Source organism: Miniopterus schreibersii (genome assembly GCF_964146895.1).
Source record: "Miniopterus schreibersii genome assembly, chromosome: 7".
NCBI classification, from domain to species: domain Eukaryota; kingdom Metazoa; phylum Chordata; class Mammalia; order Chiroptera; family Miniopteridae; genus Miniopterus; species Miniopterus schreibersii.
In genome coordinates this window covers 45,946,904-45,970,619 of record NC_138108.1, presented here as the reverse complement: position 1 = coordinate 45,970,619, position 23,716 = coordinate 45,946,904, and the positions used below count along the sequence as shown (strand labels likewise).

Genomic DNA, 23,716 nt, shown 5'->3' with positions numbered 1-23,716 from the left:
AGATGAAAATAATTTCACAACATCATTCTAAATCTAGAAGGCTCATGAATCACTGCCCTTAGAAAGACTCTTGACACCCAGGGGATATCTTTTCATGCAAGCAGTCTCACTGGGAGGTCAGCATTCCTGGTGTGTGATGTTCCTCACGTAAAAGTTGTGTTTGTTTTTCCTGGCTTAGTAAAGTGCTATTTAAGTGGACCCCCAATTGAGGTGAAAAGCCTTGAGTTCTGTACTATTTAGACTGCCTCTCAACTGTTTCATAATTAACTAAATTAATGCTCAAAACACACCTGCGGCACTGTTAGTACTATTCCATCGTTGTTCTTGTTATAAACACATTAGGTTTTATGTGAAGTAATAAATAAATGACAACACTGAAAATAAATCCAGGAATTAGTGCCTGAGTACCTGGAATTGACTGGTAGACTATTCTCCCCTAACCCCATCCTTCACATGCATTAGAAATTCACATTCCAGAACTTAAAGGGTCTGGGACATTCTGGAGTTTATATAATGGGGTGTTGAAGAGACAGAAAAGAATATTTGGGGAAACCATAGGATAGGATTGCCAGATAAAGTACATTTTGCCCAGATGAATCTGAATTTCAGATAAACCCAGGCCCTACATAGAAACTGGAACTGTCCATGAGCATAATCCAGAAGGACTAAGCCTTATTGCTATAGCAGGATGGCTGGGTACTCAAACTAGGTGCACATTCAGGGAGAACATCTAGGAGAGCCAGTGCCCACTTCCCAGCTGATAACCTGTGACTCTCAGAGAGGATGCCAGACAGCAATCAACTCGTGAGCCAATGAAAATTAACTAATATACTACTTTTGCATGTGTGGAATTGTTTGTTGATTGTCATATAGATTGTTTCCTACAAACTAAAAATGGAAAGGCTTTCCAAGGTAATAACATGAAAAACAACTATTTTCCAGTCTAGATATGTCCATCGGGTTCAGCAAACTCATATCTAATTTTTCATCTACTCTTGCATGAGCCTGATCATTTAAATGATGCCACTAATCAGTAGCCAGTGCTAGAAATGACAAATATCATTCACTAACTGGGGACTCAGAATAGACTCTTCACATCTAATCAACAAGTCCTATTGATTAATCTCTCTAAATCATCTCTAAATTCATTCCTTTTTACATCCCCTCGGCTTGTCTCTTTATCTTTTTACCTCTTATCTGCATTATCACAAGTCTAATTTCTAGGTTTCCTGTCTCTTTTCCTCTTATCTATAGGCCACACATTACTATCAGAGTGATAAATAAAAACTAATCACATCACTTCTTTCTTTAAATGTTGTCAATGTCTCCCCCAAAGGCTCATGAGATTAAGCCGCTAGGGCTTTTTCCAAGTGGTTCCAGCCTCACTCCCTGCGATGCCCTGGATGGGTGGCTACAGTCCCATGGAGCATCCCCAGTCATCCTTCAAGAGCCAGTCCGAGGGTTATTTCACCCAGGACCACTGTCCTTAAATCTCCAAAGTAGTTACTCCCATCATGATGTGACATAGTATTCATCTTTCTACTCCCAATGTTTAGCCCAATGGGGCACATAGTAGTCAGTCAATAAACATTGATTCAATAGTTATACATTTTTGTCTCTATTCCTTACTCCATAAAGAAGGGAACAGAAAAGGTGAGAAAAGTCTCAAAACTTAAGGTCCTAATGAAAGAAAAAGGAAAATGTCAAAGTTATGAGTTTTTCACTTCTCTCTTGTACTTATTTTCTATTTATTTGTTTCAGCTTCTGCATTGAAGCGGATGTTTTTACTTATCTACTGAGCCTTTTCTTCTCATCCTGCAATTTAGGAGTATTAAATTAAATATTCTCAATGGCCAGACAAAATTAAAATATTGTTAATTCTGCAAATTATAATTCCTCCACTACACTTTGAATTAGGGCAAAATTTTACCAAATACTCTAAGTAGGTATTGGAGGCAATGCATCGTAAGAGGCTAGAGAAACCACCGATACAAAAGTGTTTGGTCTGCTATAGAAAAGTTGAAAGCCTTTTTACTGTTGGTTCATGAACTTAACCCTAACCTGGTGTGTTATAGCTAAACTATCTCTGGGCATCAAGAACATTTATAAAGAGTAGCTTTGACTAGGACATCTGTAAGGTTCCTTTCAGCATGAAAACTGTGTGATTCTATTTTTCCTGCATGTATAATTTACAAGTAATTTGAGTATTGCATATAACCACAGAGATTATCAAAGAGGCTAGTGAAGATGCCCTTCCAGGCACTTCCTATTCATTCTTGTCTGGGCTTGTTTGTGATACCTTTCTCTTTGCATGCAACATCCCAACCACTTGGTCCTAGAACCAGGCATTCCTGTATGTGCATCAGCAGCAGATAACCCGGTAGATTCAGAGCTCCCTCCCTGCATCTGTGCCAGCTTTGAAGGTTTCGAGATTTAAGAGTATGGAGAGAAATTTTGATTTGGGGGATTGGATTAGTGTATATAGAGGTGTGCTCAGGAATTCACCAATGAAATTTTTAAACGGCAATTACTTTTTATCATTTCTTTAACTGTGCTTCCTATTACCCTGGACACATCGAATTGAGCTCTAAGAAACTTGTTTGCAAGACAAGGAGGTAGACCCTAATTTTTGAGGGCACTTTCAACGTAGTCATCTATGATTCCATGATTGTAAACATGTTCTCTGTCAGTCATCTTGCAGTTGCCTACTGATGGCACCAGGGGAAAAGGGAAAGGTTATTCATAGCTATTAATCTGTGATGAGCAGCATATCATTAATCAAAAGCTTGTGAAGAGTGAGAAATAAATTTCTAGAACTATATAGTCAAGGTTAATGCTATTGAGTGGCGTTTCTTTATGACTAAATATTCTTTAAGCATTGTTTTAATTTTAAAAAGCTTATTTGGAACGCTAAGATTAATTTTCATGAACACAAAACATGTATTTTTTCTAATTAGATATTTTCAATATGTTTATCTAAGTGACAATAATTTATTTGGGGATACAAAGTTTTCTAAAGGAAGAATTTTAAAAAATAACTTAAACTATAAAATTCCTAAAACATGAAGAAAAATAATATAAAACATGTCAAAGGTAAAAACATGTTCCTTTTTCAAGCAGGAGAGACTGGTCACATCATGATGCTCTACTGCAATATCTTCACTGCTCCCTTGCCAAAGGACTGATGTATATTTAATCACTTTGTCTAATGGATGTGATTTCTCAAGTCATAGTTACCCATTAGGAAAGCTCTTGCTCCGGGTTCAGCTGAGCACTCTGATTACATTTCCTGACTTTGTGGTTTCAGAGAGGCACAGTTAGGTTAGAATTCCCTGGCTGATCCATCTGTCTTTGCCAGAGACAAGTGAGTACAACATGGCCATCCAAGCATTAGGCTTGGGGGTTGGGTAGAAAAACCAAGTGGATTTAGAATGTATAAACCCTTTGAACCAGGTGCCCTTATGGTTAACTTTAATACCAGAAGACAAATCTTTTATTTTTTTCCAAAGTGCCTTTTCCTTCTTGATTGGAATGGGAACAAATCTCATTCTGGAGTTTTAAGGGATCACTACAAAGCACATGAGCATACCTGATAATGCTACCTGCCAAATAGTATATTTTTTTACTATTGTAAGACATAGCAAAAAAGAGAAAGAGGACTGGACTCTCTCACAAATACTCTTTCCCACTGTCCTTTCTCGGCATGTTGTTAAGGCACATGCACAATGTTGAAAGTATACTCGACATTGCTAGCAAGTAAACCTTATACCTGCAAGAATGAAGAAAAACTGCTAGCTTGGAATACTGGTAAGTTTTCCTATCATAATTTGAACAGACTATCAGTTTTACACAGTCTTGCTTTTCATAGCTTAATAGAAAATTTAAAATAGTTGAATCCATATTGATTTAGATCTTTCCCTGCTTGAAAATAAAAGACAGCCCTCCATAGCTGACCGCCACCTGCAGAATCTCTGCCTGGCATAAAAAATTGACAGCCTCTGTTCTTCCCCTAGTTCAGTCTACGTTCTAGTTGCATCACTCTACATTTCACTTACCCAAAGGGCAGCCAAATATTTTTATAATCCTTGCCTTCTCAAGATGCTCCTTCTGTCTATTTTCAACTATCCTGATCACCCAGTTACTTATCTTTTAAAATATGCGGCTCAACACCTCTTCTATTAGGAAAAAGGTCTGACCTCGTCTCCTACCTTCTTTTCCTTAAATATAGATTAAACTGTACCTCAGCTTCTCTCATCACCTGTCTGCTTTGGGCTCCCAACTGCTCCTAATGCAGGTTTTTACCACAGTTCCAGTTATGCTTCATTTCTTTCATTAGTCTCCATGCGTTTTTCAAATAAGCTCCTTAGATAGGAAATTTATCCCAGGTATCTTTTATCACCAGTGTATAGCATGACATCTGGACATCATAGAAACTTGTTCAACACTTGAGAAATGATTACTTCTCTTAACCCAAACACTTGAACAAGTAAGTATCTTCTCTTTAAGATAAGGACTGATTTGTAAGCTAACTTTAATTATTACTTAACGAAATTAAGATTTTTCAATATTTTGAGAGCACCTTCAAATACTTGTAATAATCAATAACTATCATTGACTTTACATCAGAAACATTTTTTAAATTTATGATATTCTCAGTTTTTCTTTTTATTTTCATTTAAAAAACTAAAACAGATTCAGAAACAGTGCAAACAATTCCTAAAATTTGTAGGTAGCCTGATGTGTACAAGAAATATTAAGTCTGTTTCTCACTTTAATGACACCAAAATAAAATCTACTACCTATCTGCTTAAGTTAAGTAAAGCAGCTTTCTACCAACCATAAAGAGTAAAGTCAAAAGCTTGATTTCCTAATTCTGAATTACACTAGTCACAGCAGAAATTAAAAATCCATTAGGAGTATTTTTCCATTTTCGCCAATACTGATGCACCCCCAAATTGCAAATATTTCATTTGAAATTTATATTTGATTACGGACAAATCAACAAATGTCTGGATATCTAATGAAGTGATAAATTACAAAATTGTTTTAGAGACACAGGCACAGATACAATACTAAACTGTTGATTAATCCTAACTTAATTTTTACCATTAAACAATAGAGTTTATTTAATAGTTTGTAGGTAAATAGCTGGATCAAGTTAGAGAGGAAACATTTTATTATCACTAAATCCAAGATAAAATTCTTTGCAGAAAGTTGTGCATAAACTAAGTTGTGCATATAACTATTAATATAGTTGGATATAAGTATAGCAAATTTTCATTGGTAGAAAATTTGGAAAATGTTGAAAAGCTTAAAGTGTAAGATAAAATTAATCTATTCAGAGAAAATTACTGAAGTTTTGAGCTATTTACTTTGTCTTTTTATGTACAAATGCTTTCCACAAAGGCTGTAATACTTTATGTTCCCTCCAGCAATATATAAGCATATTTTTTCCATACCAGAACAATACTAACTATAGTAAATTTTAAAATTCTTCCCAAATTGATGGGAAAAAAGTTTCCTTTAAAATGTGCAATACATGGAACATTTCTGTTTCGTATCTGATGAATGTGTTTATCATCTTGGTCTTTTTTCTATTGGGGTGCTCATCATTTCCTTCTTTGATAAGGAGTCTTGTTATGCTAAGGATACTGATCCCTTTTCACACAAGTTTCCATTTATTTATTTGTCAGTTTGCCATCTTTCAATTTTTATCTTTGGTAAACCTGTTTTTTTTTTAAAAAAATAAAAACAGATATAAAATTACTGCTTGACAGACATATACAGTTATTTTATAATGAAAATATTCACACTTTTGTGCATATATATTTTTCCTAGTATGAGAGCAGGGTTTTATTTTCAAGATATATGTCTGGGAATCGTAGACCTGGGAATGAGATATTCACACAGTCCCTGGAGTCTTGCCTGAGGCTGAGAGAGTTTGCCCATTTTACCTCAAATGGAAATACCCTGAACCATTGCCTCTGCTCTTTTCTCTGTATTTGAGACATGCACCTCCTCAGATCTTCTGTATAACCTTTTTTGTACTTGGATTTTTGTATAATACAATTTCTTTAATTCAGATGACCATTCTCAATAAGCCTAATATTATATATTTTTATATACATTATGATTTTCAAAACATTTAGATACATCTTTCATCATCATTCATTCACACTCATCATTCAATTCACTCCAGACATATTTTTGAGGACCCTTTCCTTGATTATAATCCTAAACTTCAGAGGAGTTAGTAACTCCAAGAACAGAACACTTTTAAGTTGAATAATTGGGCTAAAGCTGCATATTTATGACTCTTGTTTTCTCCCTAAGTAGTACTTTTATATTTATTTTTAAAGAACAAATATAGTTACAGAACTCAAAAGTATGTATAATGAAAATTAATTCTCCTTTGTTTCCCAGCCACCTAGATTTCTGTCCTGGAGGCAACCACTGGTACCAATCCTTTGTGTATCCATTTACTTGTTTTCATAAACACCTATATACCTATTAATTTTTCTTTTCACACAAATAATACCATATATACACACTGCTTTACATGCTTGCATTTGTCACTTAAAAATATAACCTGGAAATATTTCCATATTAGTATGTATAGTCACCACTTCTTTTAACAACAGCTTCATAAATTCCTATTCTACAGAAGTACCAAAATTATCTAGCCATTCCCCCACTATAGAACATTTAGGTGGTCTCCCAAAGGTATCATCATTATCTTCTAATACATAGCTTTGCAATATAGAATTACATTTGTGAAAAAAATGCCTAAGAATGGAATTGCTGGATCATAATTCCATCTGTATGTTTAATTTGGAAAAACAATATTGCCAAATTACCATTCATAGAGGTTCTACCAATTCATACTCACCACGATGAGTCAGAAATTTTTTGCATATAATTTCAACACAGTGTTTTACAATTTTTTTCATCTTTGCCATTTCTAGAAGAGTGCATTGATAAATTTTCATTTGCATTTTCTTTATGCTTGAGGTTGGGGATATTTTCATATCCTTAGATATGAAAAGACTTTGTCCATTTTTATAATGTGCTATTGGTCTTTCTTATTAATTTAGGAACTCTTAATATAATAATGAAATTAGCCCTTTTCTGTGGGATAAGATACAAATATTTTTATCATGTTGTTGTTGTTTTTCTTTGGTTTTATGGTAATTTTTGTCCTTTAAAGTACTTATTTTTATTAATGGAATTCACCATCTTTAATGGCTATGGTGTTTCATATCATCTCAGAAAAAACTTTTGCTTCAAGATATTGAAAACATTCTACATGTTTTCTTCTAGTAATAACATTTCTTCTTTTTTGTGGTTTGTATATTATATTTTAATTCATTCATCTGAAATGTATCTTGGATTAGGTTATATACATGACTATCCAGCTGACCCAATGATACCAATGATACCTTTAACTAATATATCTTCCCTGCTCTTTAATACTTAGTACCATCTTAATTATATTAATAAATCCTTTAAATCATTATTATTTCTTAGAGATGCATGATTTGAGGAGGGGTGATAAATCCTAGTCTAATTGTTTCAAAAGAGTAGTTCAATATTCCATATCCTAAAATCACTCAAAGAGTTTTATGATATTTGAACAATTGGTATGCAAAAAAACTTAAGGTTGTATCTGGTAACTTTATATTTAGAGTGACAGATGAATAGTTAGGGGTTTATTTCTAGATTCTTTGATGAGAAAAATATATCAAAACATTGTGGTCTAAATCTTTCATAACATCCGGCAATGATTACCTATATAGAGGAGTCAGTAGATGCCAAAGTCATAGTAGCAGTCCGTCAACCTTGACAGGATACACAAGTGCTTCCATGGTATATAATATGCAAAATATTACTGTCCTTGCACCATGTTTTAGTTTCTAGGATGTAAACATTTAAAGATACCCTCAATTGTAACCTCTTGTCATATGATCCCTTTTTTCCTCAAATGATAATAAGGGTTTTGAAGAATCAAAGCCATTGCAAACAGGAAAATAATATAAAAGGATTACATATAAATCACCAAAAAGATATTGTATGGAAATTAGAAGTTTCCCAATCATTTATTTGTCCAGAATGGGATCCAATGGAAAAAAAAAAAAAGCACACTTAATTGCCTTACAGGTTGTCCCATGCCCCTCATTGTTGAATTGGCTTATCATACAGACCTCTGCAGACTTAGCAATCTTTTCTAAATTAAGAAAAGACCCTCCTCTTCTACTAATTTCTACCTTGCCCTCTGCATTTCAGCCACACTGATTTCCTTGCTGTTCCACAAGCACATCAGATATGTCTTAGGACTGCTGCAACTGAAGCTCTTTGTGACTGGAATGATTTTCCTGTTGCATAACTAGCTCCCTCACTTCCTCACCTCTTTCTGGTCTTTGTTCAAATATCACCTCTAAAAAGAATTTCCTTTCTTACTTTCAGTTTTATATCCCACATATGGGTGAAATCATCTGGTTCTTGACTTTTTCCATCTGACTTATTTCATTAGCATGATATCCTCAAGATCTGTCCATGTTGTTGTAAAGGGCAGTATTTCATCTCCTCCTATGGCTGAGTTGTATTCCATTGCATACATGAACCACATTTTCTTTATCCAATCATTTATCAAAGGACACTGGTTGTCTCCATGTCTTGACCACTGTGAATAATGCTGCAACGAACATAGCAGTGCATATATCTTTACAAATAAATGTGTTCCAATTTTTCAGGCAAATACCCAAAAGAGGGGTTGTGGGTCATAAGGTAACTATATTCTTAGTTTTTTGAGGAATCTCCAAAACTGAAAGCAATAAATGAACAAACAAGACAAACAAACACAAACCCATAGACATACCCAACAGTATGGTGGTTACCGAAGGGAAGGGGGTGGGGAGGGAGGGAAGGGTGAAGGGGGTCGGGTGTATGGTGACAGAAGGAGATCTGACTTTGGGTGGTGGACACACAATGCAATATACAGATGGTGTATCATAGAGTCGTACACATAAAACCTATATAATTTTATTAAGCAATGTCACCCAATAAATTTAATAAAAAATGAATTTTAAGAAAAGAGAAAAAATTAAAAAGCTTTTAAACCACCCTTATTAAATAATGCCTCTTGTCCTCAATTTTCCTTGTCCTGCTGTATGTTTCTTGACAGCGTATATTATAATAAAAGGACAGACGGTGGTAAATACTTGTTTATTTAGTCACTATCTGTTCCCAAACTTGCATAAACTTCCATGTTTTGTTCACTGCTGTCTCTACAGTGTCTACAATAGTGCTTGAGTAGCTGTTCAATAAATATGTGCTGAAGGAAGGGAGTGAGTAAAGGAAGAGGGAAGGAAAGAAGGAATTACTGTTAAATTTCAGAAAACATATGAATGCTGAGAATAGTGATGCTAAAGTTCTGGAAGCTGACCAGAGCAACTCAGCATCCCTTTTCCACTACTTTTGGGATCTCTGCCAGGTTCTCCCTTCCCACAAACCTCAATGTCATTGATACCAACTTGGATTCCAATTCATGACCTACACATTTTGGAAGCCAACCAGATAGGGCTTAATGATTGATCACCAGCTCAGTTGGAAATTTTAGCTCTAACTCTTTTTTTTATTATTATTATCTGACTGTAGTCTACATCTTCAGCAAGTCCTCTAATATATAACTCACAGGAAAGGATTTGGGCATCAGCCTTTGTAATGTATCAACTTGAGTATATGTTAAAATAGTTTGGGTCTTTTATGCAAAGGAGACTAAGTACTGCCATCTAAAATTAGTGAACCCAAACTGTGGGAGAAGATAAGCAGGAGTGCTGTTCCTTTCCTGAGTAAGAAATAAGATATATGACTGTTTCATCAGGATCTAGTAATGATAGAAAGCTAGGTCTGAGAAACATGAACTAATAAATCCATGATAAATTATTCCGCCTACATTCTTACAAAGTTACAGTGAAAAAGAACTATTTTTAATAAAAGTTGAGCATATATAGTTGTGCAATAAAGGATTCATTTAATCAGCAACTATGGATTAAGAATGACTGCATGTAAGAAGCCATGCAGGGATGTCACTATGAACAAATTATGGTCTCTTCCCTTAAAACCTTAATAGTCTAGTACAGTGATTTTCAACCTTTTTCAACTCATGGCATACATAAAGTAATTACCAAAATTCTGCAGCACACTAAAAAATATATTTTTTGCTGATCTGACCAAAAAATGGGTATCATTTTTATTTATTCACACTGTACGGCTATTGTTGTATTGGCTATGGTCATTTTTAAAAACTTTAAAATCTAAGGGAAAAGAGGTCAGTGGCCCTGACTAAATAGTCAGGTATTCCATGTTTTAAAAATTCTTGCAACTCACTGTTTGAAAATCGCTGATCTAGTAGACATGCTGCCAACCCACAAACATTAGAACAGATTGAGATGTATCATAGAACTCAGGGGTCCAATTTCCTATGGTTTCTATATCCCAAACTATATATAATAGTGAAAGAAAATCACTTGCATTAGAAAATTATTGTAAGTATAATATAAATTAGGTTAATTTTCCAAAACTATTTTAAATCCCTTAAGAGTAACACCTGGAATTATTGATGCAAAGAAACACTTTAATGGACAAAAATCATTGCCTTTATGACCATAAGTACTATGATTTAGGTTACATTTGTGCATATCAACTTTTGTTACTAAGGATATTTGTACTCTTCTAAATAAGAATGTCTATAATCTTAATTTCTCAGACACAGAGCTTTAGAGGAATACTGTCTTCTTCTTGCCTTACCCTGCAAAAGGTCACTTTGTGTTTTCTACTTCTCCATTCTCTAGCCCCAGGATCTCATATGTGCAACTTCATTCTGTTTTTCCATTACATCACTCAAAGATGCATAAACTTCATCCAAGACATTTGATATACATATTCCTTTTAATGACAAGAACCCTCTTCTTTCAACTCTTGTCTACCTTAGGACAGTCCCCTTTACTGTTTTGATTCCCTCATAATAAAACAAAGTACTCTAATCATGGTCAAGCCAAGTCAGAGTAGTACAATGATAACCCTAGACCAGGAAAGAAGTCACACAACCTCTAAAACAACCTCAATAACACTTTAAATGTACAGATACGCAAAGATGATTGGTTAATGACATTGTAAATTTCCAAATGAACAATCACAGGTGCAATTAGAGTTTTATCTTATTTTAATAAGTTAGTCAGAAAGCTTTGTAAAAAATCCAAGGAGACATTTTAAAGAAATTTATGATCAATAATATCAGTCTTTCAAATACTTAACACAACAAAAGGAAATAAAATGAGCAATGAAATTACAATTAAAGTAATGGTACATTTTAATAATAATATATGGCATATTTGGTTCCCTGTTACATCACTTTAAAAATCTAAAAGTATTCCATTTCCTACATAAAGGAAGCAATAGCACCATGTTTTCATTTAAAATGCAATTGTTATTTTAAAGAGAGAACTCTTTTCTCAGTGAAGTAAAAAGATATCGAATTCAAGTCTACATATAATGTCAACTCAAATTTGTCTGTGGCAGATTGTGTACTGGCACTGTTCAAGGATTCCCTTCTCTTTTCCCTCTTTATCAGGGTCTGGCATGTTTTTCTCACTGCCCAAGTTTCATTCCTCCAAACTTCATTCTAACTTTAGCTGCCAAGTGCTGAGGCTTTCCCTGTGGTCCAAAGCCAGTTCCTTCCAGCTATACAGAAAGGAAGGAGTAACTTAAACCTTCGATGAAGAAATTTCATTTTGAAGGATGGCAAGACACCAAAACTGTTCTCTCATATCCCACAAAAGAATCCTACTCACATTCTGTGAATGCTCTCCCATAAATCCTCATATGAAAATGATTTTTATACAGTCTTATAATATCCTTTATTATGACCTTGTCATCTTAAGTGGCAATCTGATTTTACATAGTTCTGAAGAAGGAAGCTGGAATACCCCTGGGTAAGAATAAATTAGCTAATTTGTGACATGTAAAACAGAGGCCCATCTTCGGTTAGTACACAGATACACTCCAAGACATGACAACAACCATAATGTGCTACCTCAATAGCAAATTTTAAAAAATCCCTGGTGACAATTCATAAAATACTTTAGTCCTCCAGAAGAGATATGGTTACCAAGTTCTTTATCAAAAACCCCAAGAAACAAAACCAGTATCATGAATCAATGCTGGTCGCCTATTTGCAAACCAAATTTTCAACCAAATATTAATAGCAAAACTACTTGTTTGGTATATCTTTAAGTATAATCTCAAAAAACAACATAGTGGGGGGGGGGAGTTATTGCCACACTAAGTTTTGTGAGTCTGTGTATGTGCGTGTGTGTGTGTGTGAGTAAATATGATGCTATCATTAACCACAGGTTTTTTGAAGCCCCTCCTCTGGCACCCAAGAATAGTGATGGATATTCATGGATTAGCACATAGTGTCTCTCTGAGCCTTTGTTGGTGAACACTTTGGATTTGTGAGATAATGCACTCCTTGAGCCTGGAGTAAACACCAACTTAGATCATGTGAGCACTGGATCTAAAGCCTCAACCTCATTTGACCATATTTACATCAGCTGAGCCTACTCAAGTACTCGCATTCATTACAAGACAATATTTTAAATTTAATGATTACAGAGTAACCTTAAATTCTTGGTAAAAGATACAGATTTTAACCGAACAGTCATCACTGTATATTAGGAGTCACTTGTACTAAAGTCATATTGGCTTATGTACTCCAATTTTCTATATAATATATTTTAATTCAGTTGTGGTCACTGCTTTCCTAAGAATGCATTATAATCTACTTATTTTTGAACATGTTATTGTCTAATAACTGCTTAAAGATAGGAATACATCTCAGGATACTTAAATTTTACCTCTTCAAAATCATAGTACAGGGCTGTAAACATACCAAATACTCAATAACAACAAAAAAATCAAACTCTAAAATGCATATATTTACTGGATTGACATGCTTTATGATGAAATAAGTCATATTTTTGTACTTTATAATTTATATAAATATCTAGAAACACCCTCCCCCACTACTTCATTCCAGGCACTGTACTGGAAGCTGAATCAACAATAAAGACTTGCTCTATGGAGCATGCAATGTACAAACCCACAAAATACCCGTGTGCTATATAATAAGCACTATGAAGGAAAAAACAAGGTACCAAGATAGAGACTAACAGATGACAACCTCCTTTTGACAAGGTGATCAAGAATGGTCTGAGGAAGAGGCCTTTGAGCCAGGGTTTAAAGTTTGAGAAGGACCTAGCCATTCAAAGAGTGAAAGGAATAGTCCAGGCACTGATGTAGCATTTGAAAACGCCTTAGGAAATTTCTCCATGTGTTCCAGGTACTAAAAGACCAGTGTGGCTGGAGCATATAAATGAGGGGGAGATGGGTTCAGTGAGGTTGTAGAGAAGGGCCAGATCACAGAGTGAGCTGTATGTTAACAGAAAGAATTTGCTATTGGTAAGTTTCTGTGTTTCTGCATTTATTCATATTTTTCTATGCAGTCGTGAGCCAATGAATGTTTTTAAGAAGATGCATCATTGCTTATTACAAAGAGTGACCTGCAGGGGAATAAACTATGGAATTAGAGAAAACTATGAAGGCAGAAACCCAGGTAAATTATGGTGATTGCCTAAACTAATTTGGTGGTAGTACAGATATAAATAATGGGGTGGAAGAGATACATCCGAGAAGTATAGTTGAATAAAAGTGTGTCTGGGCAATAAGATTGGCAGATCAAAATATGGCCTGGTTAGGGATAAAGTGCCAGCATGAGAAAGGGGGCAATCAACACTTGGTAGATGGTTGGGCCACTTATTCAAATGATGGAGGTGGGAAAGAATCTGAGATCAGAGTTTTAGAGAAAATCATAAGTTATTACCATTATGACGTTTAGAATGACCCATTCACATTACTAAACATTAAGCTCCTTTATGAGGCTAGAAAAATACCGTATCTATCCTTCCAGCACTTCATACCTTTTCACATGCCTAATAGGAAAAGATAGTAGATAAATACTAGTTTTCATTATTCATGTAAAACATTAGATTCTTTTTTTTGTCCTTGCCACAGAGAAAGTGAGTTGGTCATATTAAAAAGGTGACTGGGACCCCTCTGATTCCACCTCCAAATTCCTTCCTTTTTCTTTCCTGCCAAAACTCATCTCAGCCACAGGTAGCAAAACACAAGCACTGCCACGGGAGCGCTCCCCTGATTATCTCTGAGTCCTAGAGACACAGGAGGCACCAGAATGCTCTTGGCGGAGAGCCAGACCTGACTCATCTTTCTTCTGCAGAGGCACTAGGTACCCTGTGAGCCCTGCCCTGCACTGCAAGAATCCTGGTATATTGTGCACCCACCCTCCGTAAAAAGATGCCACTGTGTCCCGTGACTGCACAATAGTTCACTTCCAAAAGGAACCTCTAACAGACAGGTATTTTAAACACCTACAAAATACAAAAACTGACCTTAAGCAAAACTCTTATCAGTTGCCTAAATAGAGGCACATTCTCCATTACATCAAATACCACATTTTGTCTAGCATTTTGATGTGAATAAGCAGTATTCTAACAATCATGATAATTCCATACACAGAGATCAGATTAGACTAGTTTTGAAATAAGCAATACTTTTTAAAAAAATCCTGAGAAAGTGAACTCTATACATTTTTTAAATATTATAAAAATAATTAGAAGACTTTTCAATAAAAAGACTACTTAACAATTGGATTTGGTTTGCATATTATATGTAGGTAGGTTTTATTGATGTTAAAGCGAAAATCGTGAAAATACCATAAGAAAAAAAGAAAGAAAAACAACGTCTTTCTCCTGCCCACGAGGAAGGAGGGGAAATAAAAAAGAACATTACTTGTGTTTCGGAAAAGAACTTAACCCCCAACCCTGACGCTCAGCAACTGAAAAGCCACCATTCTTTTATAAGGTCATGTTGACTTGGTCTTTATCTTATTGAAGTGAGCTTTTAAAAGACTCCCCTAAACTTCTCTCACATAAAAATTGCTCTTAGCTTCAAAGGAGATATTACTGGGAACGCTGCGAGTGTAATAATAATAAAAAATAAAAACAGTAAAATTACGAGTCAAATGTGCGCTATAATCACAAAGTTGGCATTGAACGTTCTGGCTTGGTAATCTCGCTTGGATCTTTTAATTGTCTTTAATGCAAGAAACAGAAGTACCTCTTCCCCCCCCCGCCCCCCCAAAAAGTAAACGACGGTTTCAGTTGAAGTCAATGAAAAAGTTAAAATGATTTTGAATCTTATCGGAATTTCACTATAAAGGCTTAATCATTTGAGAAACAAACTGGGTGGAGAAACGGGCTGAGCAGCGTGCGTGCTCCCAGGGCTGCGGCGCTCCCCGGCTGCGCCCGCAGGTGGCTCGGCGGCCGGTCTGCGCGCTCACCTTTGCCAGTGGGAACCGGGGCACTTTTTTTTGCTCGTAAAGAACACGACCTGTCCCTGGCACAGACCCCATCCGACACCTCCGCTAGCATCCACAGCAAGAAAGAGGAGAAAACCGCCAGGCACAGCCGCCTTTCCCTTGCCTCATTTTCAGAACCTGGCAGCAAACTCCCAGGGTGAAACCCCGCAAGGACCGGCCCCGCAGTGGAACAGGGGCCTCTCCGGCCCCCTCCAGCTCCTCTGGCCCCGACGGTGGGACACGCCCGCCCCACCCCGCCCGGCTTTCCCCCTCTACTCTCCAGGTGGCACCCGGTGGCCAACGCCGAGAGACGGGAACGCGGACACAGGTGGGTGTGGCGGGTGAGGACGGCACTGGAGAGACCGGTGGCCTCCCTGCCCGCCGCACCGGAGGAGCAAGAGAAAAGGCACTTACTTGCAACCTTGCCCGCCGGTCATGCCCACCCAGCGCACCCGCAGAACCTGGCCCCAGGGCAGGGCGCGGGCTTCGGGGACCCTTCCTCGCTCGCGGCCTCTCTCCCCCGGCGTTCTCTCAGCTGCCGCCTCACCCTCTTTCTTTAGGCTCCTGTTGCTCGGCGGGCGCCGGCCCCCACGAGCCGCCGGCCCCCGAGCGAGCCCAGCCCCGCCCAGCGAGCCGAAAAATCGGGACCGCACACGCGCTGCGGGAGCGCCGGCGAGAGCCCGCGGCCAGACTGCGCCCCTCCTTCCGGGCGCGTCCAGCCCGCGCAGCCCCGCCCCCGCCCCGCGCCCGCGCCCGCGCCGGGCGCCGCTCCTGCCCATCCGCGCCTCCCGCCGGGACCCGTCCCCGCCCTCCCTCCTGGGGCGCGGGCGGCGGGCCGGCTGGGGCGCGGCGGGGGCGAGGGTGTATCCCGTCCACTCCGCGCCAAGCAGAGGGCAGAGGAGGGGTCGCTACCTCTCTTCCACAGCCGCCCCGTGGGGCGGGATCTGTGTGCGCGCGCGTGTGTGTGAGTGTGAGTGTGTGAGTGCGTCCAGCAGCCAGAGGAGCCCCTCCCTTACCCCACCCCCGCCCCATCACCCCCTCTCCCCTTCCAGCTCAGCAGAATCTGCGGACGTTTCCGAGAAGTCACCTGGCGCGGCTCGGCGGAGAGCCGGAGGGGGACTCCGCGCAGAGGTGGGGAGGTGGGGGCCCGGGGCCCGGGGCTCTGAGGCTCTGAGGCTGGGAATCGGCGCCTTCCCTGGGGCTTTGCCCGCGGAGACGGGCGGCGGCGCGCAAGACCCGTGTCTGGGCTATGGTTCTTCTTTTCTTCTTTATAATCGATCGGTCGGGTGGCCGAGCCTTCCAGGCAGGCAGAGAATACATTTTGTTTCTAAGGTGGAGTGAGGAGTCACAGGTTGTGGATGCAAAGGTCCAGGCAGGCAGAGAATACATTTTCTTTCTAAGGTGGAGTGAGGAGTCACAGGTTGTGGGTGCAAAGGGGGGCGTGGGGGAGAGGCTGCGTTCTCAGAGCAGTGACCCTCTTGCCCGCTTACACCATCGGTCATAAGGGTTCTGAGTTTGAGCTGGGTAGGGATGACTGTGAAAAAAGATTTTTTAAATCCGTGTGTGTGGGTGGGTGTGTGTGTGTGTTTTCTACAGCAGCCTGCTGGGAGGAAGATTAATGGAAACAGGGCTGAATTATCTTCCTCAAAGAGAAAGTCAAATTCCAACAAGGGGAAAAATCAAAGGATTACATTGGGGCAGAGCGCATTTCTGGATTCAGGCTTTAAAAGGGGGCAGATCACTTTGCAATATAAACCTGAGTGATCGACATTTGCAAGCTCTACTATTGTTTGCTTCCACATTTTCTATTGTGTGCTTGATACCTAGTGGTAAACACAGGATTCTAAGCCCCAGGATTTACCCTTCCTTGCTGCTTACTGAGCTTCTGGGCTTTTGGACCTTACATCCTTGACTTGTAAGATGTGCCACTGGAAGAAGGAAACGTTCAGTTTCTGAGCCTTCCACTGAAGGGTGAACTTAGTCACTTGGGGATAATTCTCAATATCAAGTCACCTTCTCTTCCTTGATTGGTTGCAGACCTAAGAAGAGTTCAGCTGCACTAGCAGTGACAGCCTTTTTGATTAGATGCAATCATTGCCACTTTCTCTGCTCAGCACCTTCAAGATCGCCTTCAACTAAATTGTCACTGAGAAGTAAAATGAGCTCAATCAACCCTTTCTCATATAGCCCTCTGACATCTGATCTCCTGTCTATCAGAAAAATCCATATGACACGGAATAATTAGCACCCACAGGATTTCAAACCTATGTTATATTTTTCCTTAAGAGGATAAATTAGAACATAAAGACTCTAGCTGATTATGACAACTAAAAATGATCAATGGCTCTAAAATTACAAAATTTATTAATCTGATTAGCAAAGATTTGATCAACAAATTCTAAAATATGCAAAGTTAATCAATAACAAGTCAAATTACTATATTATAAACTATAGAGTGCATTTACTGGATTTGTTATTCTTACAAATAACGCAAAATGAAGACAAAACAAATCTAGGATGAACTGACAAATGATGGCACCATTTGGAATTATTATAGGAAATTTAGGGTCACCTTTGGTGGTTAATGTCATATAGCTCTACCCAAAAACATCACTTGGATAGTGATGGGATCTTAGGCTGGGTGACCCATTGGTTTAATGAAATATAGCATTTTTAAAAAATCCTCACCGAAGGATATGTTTTGATTGATTTTTTTTTTTTTTTTTTTGAGAGAGGGAAAGAAACACCAATGTGAAAGAGAAACATCTATCGGTTGCCTCCCATATGTGCCCTGACTGGGGATCGAACCCACAACCTAGGTAAGTGCTCTGACTGGGAAGCTAACCCACAAATTTTTGGTGTGTGGGATGACACTTCAACCAACTGAGCCACCCGGTCAGTGCACGTATAGCAATTTTTAATACTGGGCAAAAATTACTTTCCATCTGTGTACTAGGAAAGGGATTTGTTGTCCCTTTCCCCCTGCCACTAAGAAAATAATGAATAATATATATCATGCTTTGCCACTGAGCGTATGTGTGTGTTTTTTAATTTTATATATATTATATGTTTATATGTATTTATTATATATTTTCCACCATAAGGGTCCATTCACAAGAACATACTATTTTCAATATAGCGAAGTTCTTGTTAGAAGTTTCAAAAATAAAGCCTCCTAGGTCTGTCTGAGATACCTCTCGTAAGACTTTGCCTATGAGCTCACTGGCAAAGCACAGTGTATGTTGTTTATTATTTTCTCACTTCTCTTTCAGCTCCAACTATTATTTACCTTACATCTGTTCATTGTATGCACCATTCTTAGTCTCCCAAGCATTTTGTAATCTGTTCCTTTTAGTCTATGCTGTCTGTTTTTATTGCACTTTTGCCAGCTCTGAGATTTTTGTCTCTGTTTAAATCAAGAAAAAGACTATCTGAGTCTCTCATTGAATATTATTCTAAATACCTCTGCGAGTTCAGCAAACACTAAGTGATGGTATCACATGTAGACATAAGCAGACAGTGCCAATGGGCAGGCTAAAGGGTGGGCTTGAATTATGGGAGGCAGATAGGATACCTTGTTGAACCAGCCAACAACCAATAAATTCCAAGGACTATTCACAAATGACTGTCTATAATTTGGGTAGAAAAAAGTACAGATGTTTATATGTTGAAACTAATCTTGTACTTCAAAACCAGAAAAGGAATAAATAATTTTACAGAGGTCCCTCGGTTTTCGAACGTAATCTGCTCTGGAAGCCCGTTCGAGCTCTGAAACGTTGGAAACCGAGGGATCAGCAGCCGAGAGCTGGGCCTCGGGATCCTGCCCTCAGCGGAAGCCGTGGGGCAGGTTCCACTTCCGAGGCGGGTTCGGGAACCGAAAACCGAAGCGTTTCCTTCCAGGTTTATGGCGTTCGTAACCCGAAATGTTCGTCAGCGGAGACGTCCGAAAACCAAGGTGCCACTGTATTTTACTTGATGGTACTGTGGAAATCTACACTTCTATCTTTTCCATAATTGCTGCTCCAGTTATTAAAACTATGGAAGTTTCTGGATGAGAGATAAGTAGACAGTACTATGAAGAAATTTTACCTAAGGCCAGGGCAAAACAAATGGAATGCAGCAGTTACTACTGTGTCTTCCAGTGGACACGTATCCTAATCTCTGTGTATTTCAGTTTTCTCCTCCATAAATTGGAAGGTCTGTGCTAAATTAATTTTAAAGTCATTTCTTCTCTAATCTTTTAGATTGTTTCTATTATATGAATATATACAATTTTCTAAGTAAAATTTAAATAGACTATTCTTTCATTGAAACATATTTTCTACCAGGGAACTGTTTGCGAGTGCCATGGATTTATATTTTCTCTATTATGGCTACTTTTAGAAGAGAAATAATCAAATGAGACTATTAAGGAGAAGCTATATACTCAAATATGAAATAAAATATCTTTACTTCACTGGATTATGACTTTCTTTCAGGGGTACCCCAATGCAAATTCTAGCACAGTGCAGACAGTGGACACTATTAATTTGCACACATATACAGGGTGTCCCCAGAAAATGTATACATACTGTAACAGCTGAGAGCTCAATTTTGAAAAAGAAATGTATTTTAACAAACACTGTCTTTATAATTGTTCACAGTGTGTGTATACTTCTTTGGGAACACCCTGCAGTTCAAAATCAGTTTCCTCTCCCTCATTCTTTTAGATAAATGCTATATCTACTGCCACCTGGTGTTCAAAGTAAGTCAGATGTCTTAGAAAGTCATCTAAAACCTTTTACATTTTATTCTTAAACTTCTTTTTAGGGCAGTTTTAAGTCTGCAACAAAATTCAGAGGGAAGTACAGAGAGTTCTCATATACCTCCATCCCCCACACGTGTATAGCTTCCCCCATTATCAACATCACTCACCAGAATGCTACTTTTTATTTTTTCTACCCAAGGATAAACCTACATTCACATGTCCTAATCATCCAAAGTCCATAGTTTCCCTTAGAATTCGGTCTTGGTGTTGTCCATTCTATGGGGACAAATGTATAATGGCAGTTGTCCATCATTACAATATCATACAGAGTAATTTCACCACCCTAAGCATACTCTGTGCTCTGCCTTTTTTCTCCCTCTCCATCCCTGGCAACCATTAATTTTTTTATTGTCTCCACAGTTTTGTCTTTTCCAGGTGTTACATTGTTGGAAGCATTAAGTAGGTAGCCTTTCAAGACTGGCTTCTTTCACTTGGTAATATGCATGTAAGTTTCCTTCATAGCTTTTCATGGCTTGATAGCTCATTTTCTCTAGCTCTGAATAACATTCCATTGACTGAATATATGACATTTTATTTATCATTCGCCTGATCATTCACTGAAGGACATCTTGGTTGCTTCCAAGTTTGGGCAATTATGAATAAAGCTGCTATAAATATTTGTGCTCAGGTTCTCATGTGGACATAAGTTTTCAACTTCTTTGGGTAAATACCAAAGAGTACAACTGCTGGATCATACGCTAAGAGTATATTTGGTTTTGTAAGAAGTTACAAAACTGTCTTCCAAAGCCGCTGCACCATCCTGCCTTCCCACCAGCGGTGCATGATAGTTCCTGCTGCTCTGCATCCTCACCGGCATTTGTGCTGTCGCTGTTCCAGATTTTGGCGGTCCTATAAGTGTGTAGTGGTATCTCGTTGTTTCAGTTTGCATTTTCCTAATTTTTTACATGATATGCAATATCTTTTAATACAGTTATTTGCCATCTCTATATCTTCTTCGCTATATCTGAGGTATCAAGGGTTTTTGGCTCGTTTTTAATAGGGTTTTTGTTTTCATATTGTTGAGTTTTATCAGTTCTTTGTATATTTTGGATAGCAGTTCTGTATCAGATGTGTCTTTTGCAAATATTTCCTCCTACTGTGGTTCTTCTAATTCTCTTAATACTGTCTTTCACAGAGCAGAATTTTTAATTTTAATGAAGTCCACTTATCAATTCTTTCTTTCATGGGTTATGTCTTTGGTGTTGTATCTAAAATACCATCAGTGAATAATAAACTGAGGCCCAATTGGTACAACCGCTCTTCCTGTTCTCTTAGGCCATCAGCCCACATTAGGGGATATTGTGAGCATCGGCCTTATGGGAATCAGAGAAGGGAGAGAGTGGCGAGAGCAGGCTGAAATGATGGCTTCTGCTAATTGTAGCTTTTAATGATCTACCCTACAGGTTTTTGGAAGTCTCCCATATTATACATATTTGAAAAATGATCTGTATCATCAAGCTGAATTGGCAGGGACGTTGTATTTCTCAGGAATTAAGAACGTAATGACTCCATTTTGATAGATTTATGTGATTCTTTATTTCCTTTAACATTCTCTTTATCAATCACTGTGCTTTCTACCCCTTTTCCAGTGATTCAGCTTTGTATATCACTAGTGATGAGCTGTAGAATAATGCCATCTTATCTTGTTTCTTTTCTACATTTAAGTTCAAAATCCTGTATCTAGACATAGCTAAATAAATCTGTTTAGGGTCAATATTAAAGAACATCTTTTCATTTTTAAAAAGATGAAATAACAAACCTATCAAAGGGTGAAGCATACTGTAGTATTTAAAACCTAGGCTTTCAAGACAGGCAAAGCTGTTAATTACATTGCTATGAGAAAGTCTAGGGTCTAGTTCTCTCATCTGGGAACAAAGATACCTGCCTTTCCGAGTCGGTGAGGATTGCATAAGACTATACCTATATAAACACTTTAAAAACTTTAACACGGGGTTTGGCCCATAAAACACGTACGTAGTTAATGCTCAATGATAAATACATAAGTAAATAGAAATATAGATAGTAAGTTTTTTGAGGGATCGTGACATGCCAGGCATTGTCACATTAAACCCTCATGACAATCCATGAGGTTAGAAATGTCATTACTCCTGTTTAACAAATAGGGAAACGGGACCGATCTGAGATAAATAACTTTTTACACAAATAATAAGTGACACTATACTAGCTCTTTTGAGTGGAAACAAAAATCAACAACCAAAGGAGGGGCAAGAGAAGGAGGAAGGGAAAGAGGAAGGGAGGAAAAGCCAGAGAGAGAAAAGAGAAGCAGTGTTTTTTAGGCTGTTGGAACGTGAAATTCTCCTTCATTTCGAGGGCCTGTGACTATGCAGGTTTCTCTGATTGAAAGGACATCCCCATTCTTTGTTTAGCTAACTCTTTTCACCCATTATTTCTCAGTTTGTAGCCAGTTCTCAACTCCCAAGTCTGAGTCAGGTTTTCCCTGCTTTATGCACTGAACTTTCCTTTCATCACTCTTGACACAATCGTAGTTAGTTGCCTAATTATTTTTTTAGCCTAGCCTGCTAAACAAAAGCTCTGTGAAAAGGAGACTATATCTACTCTGTTAATTACTATACCTTAATGCTAAAGGATGCCCAGGAAAAAAGAAACTCAGTTATTAAATGGAGTAATAAAGAATAAGATGTAAAGTGAATGTGGGGCTGATGGTGGTGAGAGACCCCATTAAGCAGCATGTACCCACATGGAAGCGAAAAATAAAATAGTGCAGTAAAAGAATTACAACCTGTAAATCCCTCAACGATGGGGCCCCTGCCTGTTGCTTTCACGTCATCATCTGCATTCTCCTCACTCACAATATTCAAGCTCACGTGTCTTCTTTCAGGTATTAGAATCCACCAAAATTGTTCTGAGCTGTTTCTTCTCCTAGGGCCGCTGCAAAGAAGCACCACAAACTGGTTGCCTTAAAACAACAGAAATTCATGCTCTCACCGTTCTGGAGACCAGGAGTCTGAAATCAAGGTGCTGGGCAGGGCCGGCTCCTGAGGGGGCATCTAGTTGTTTCATGACGTCCCCCTTGACTTCTGGTGGTTGCCAACATTTCTTGGCGCTCCTTGGCCTGTAAATGCATCGCTTAGCCTCTGTTTTTACATGGTGTTCTGTGTGTGTGTGTGTGTGTGTGTGTGTGTGCGCGCGCACGCGCTCGTGTGTGTGGTGTCCAAATTTCCCTTTTCTTATGAGCACTTCATCTCGTAAGACCAGCCTAATCAGTTATGTCCTCATTTCAACTTGAATGCATCTGCAAATATCCTATTTCTAAAGGTCACATGCACGGATATTAGGGGTTAGGACCTGAATGTTTCTTTCTGCAGGACTCAATGCAACTCACAACATCAGCCTAGAATTGTTTCTTCTGCCTGGAATGATTTGCTCAGATATTA

General features: G+C 38.3%; 1 protein-coding gene across 1 annotated transcript in view; it reads right to left on the bottom strand.

Moving 5' to 3' along the window:
* The window catches only part of SCN9A (sodium voltage-gated channel alpha subunit 9), a 105,712-nt gene extending 89,506 nt beyond the window's left edge, over nt 1-16,206 (bottom strand). The window contains exon 1 of the mRNA XM_081142998.1: nt 15,908-16,206. The gene's annotated coding sequence lies outside the window, so the exon portion shown is untranslated. The remainder of the gene's footprint in view (nt 1-15,907) is intronic.
* Between the last annotated feature and the right edge of the window lie 7,510 nt (nt 16,207-23,716).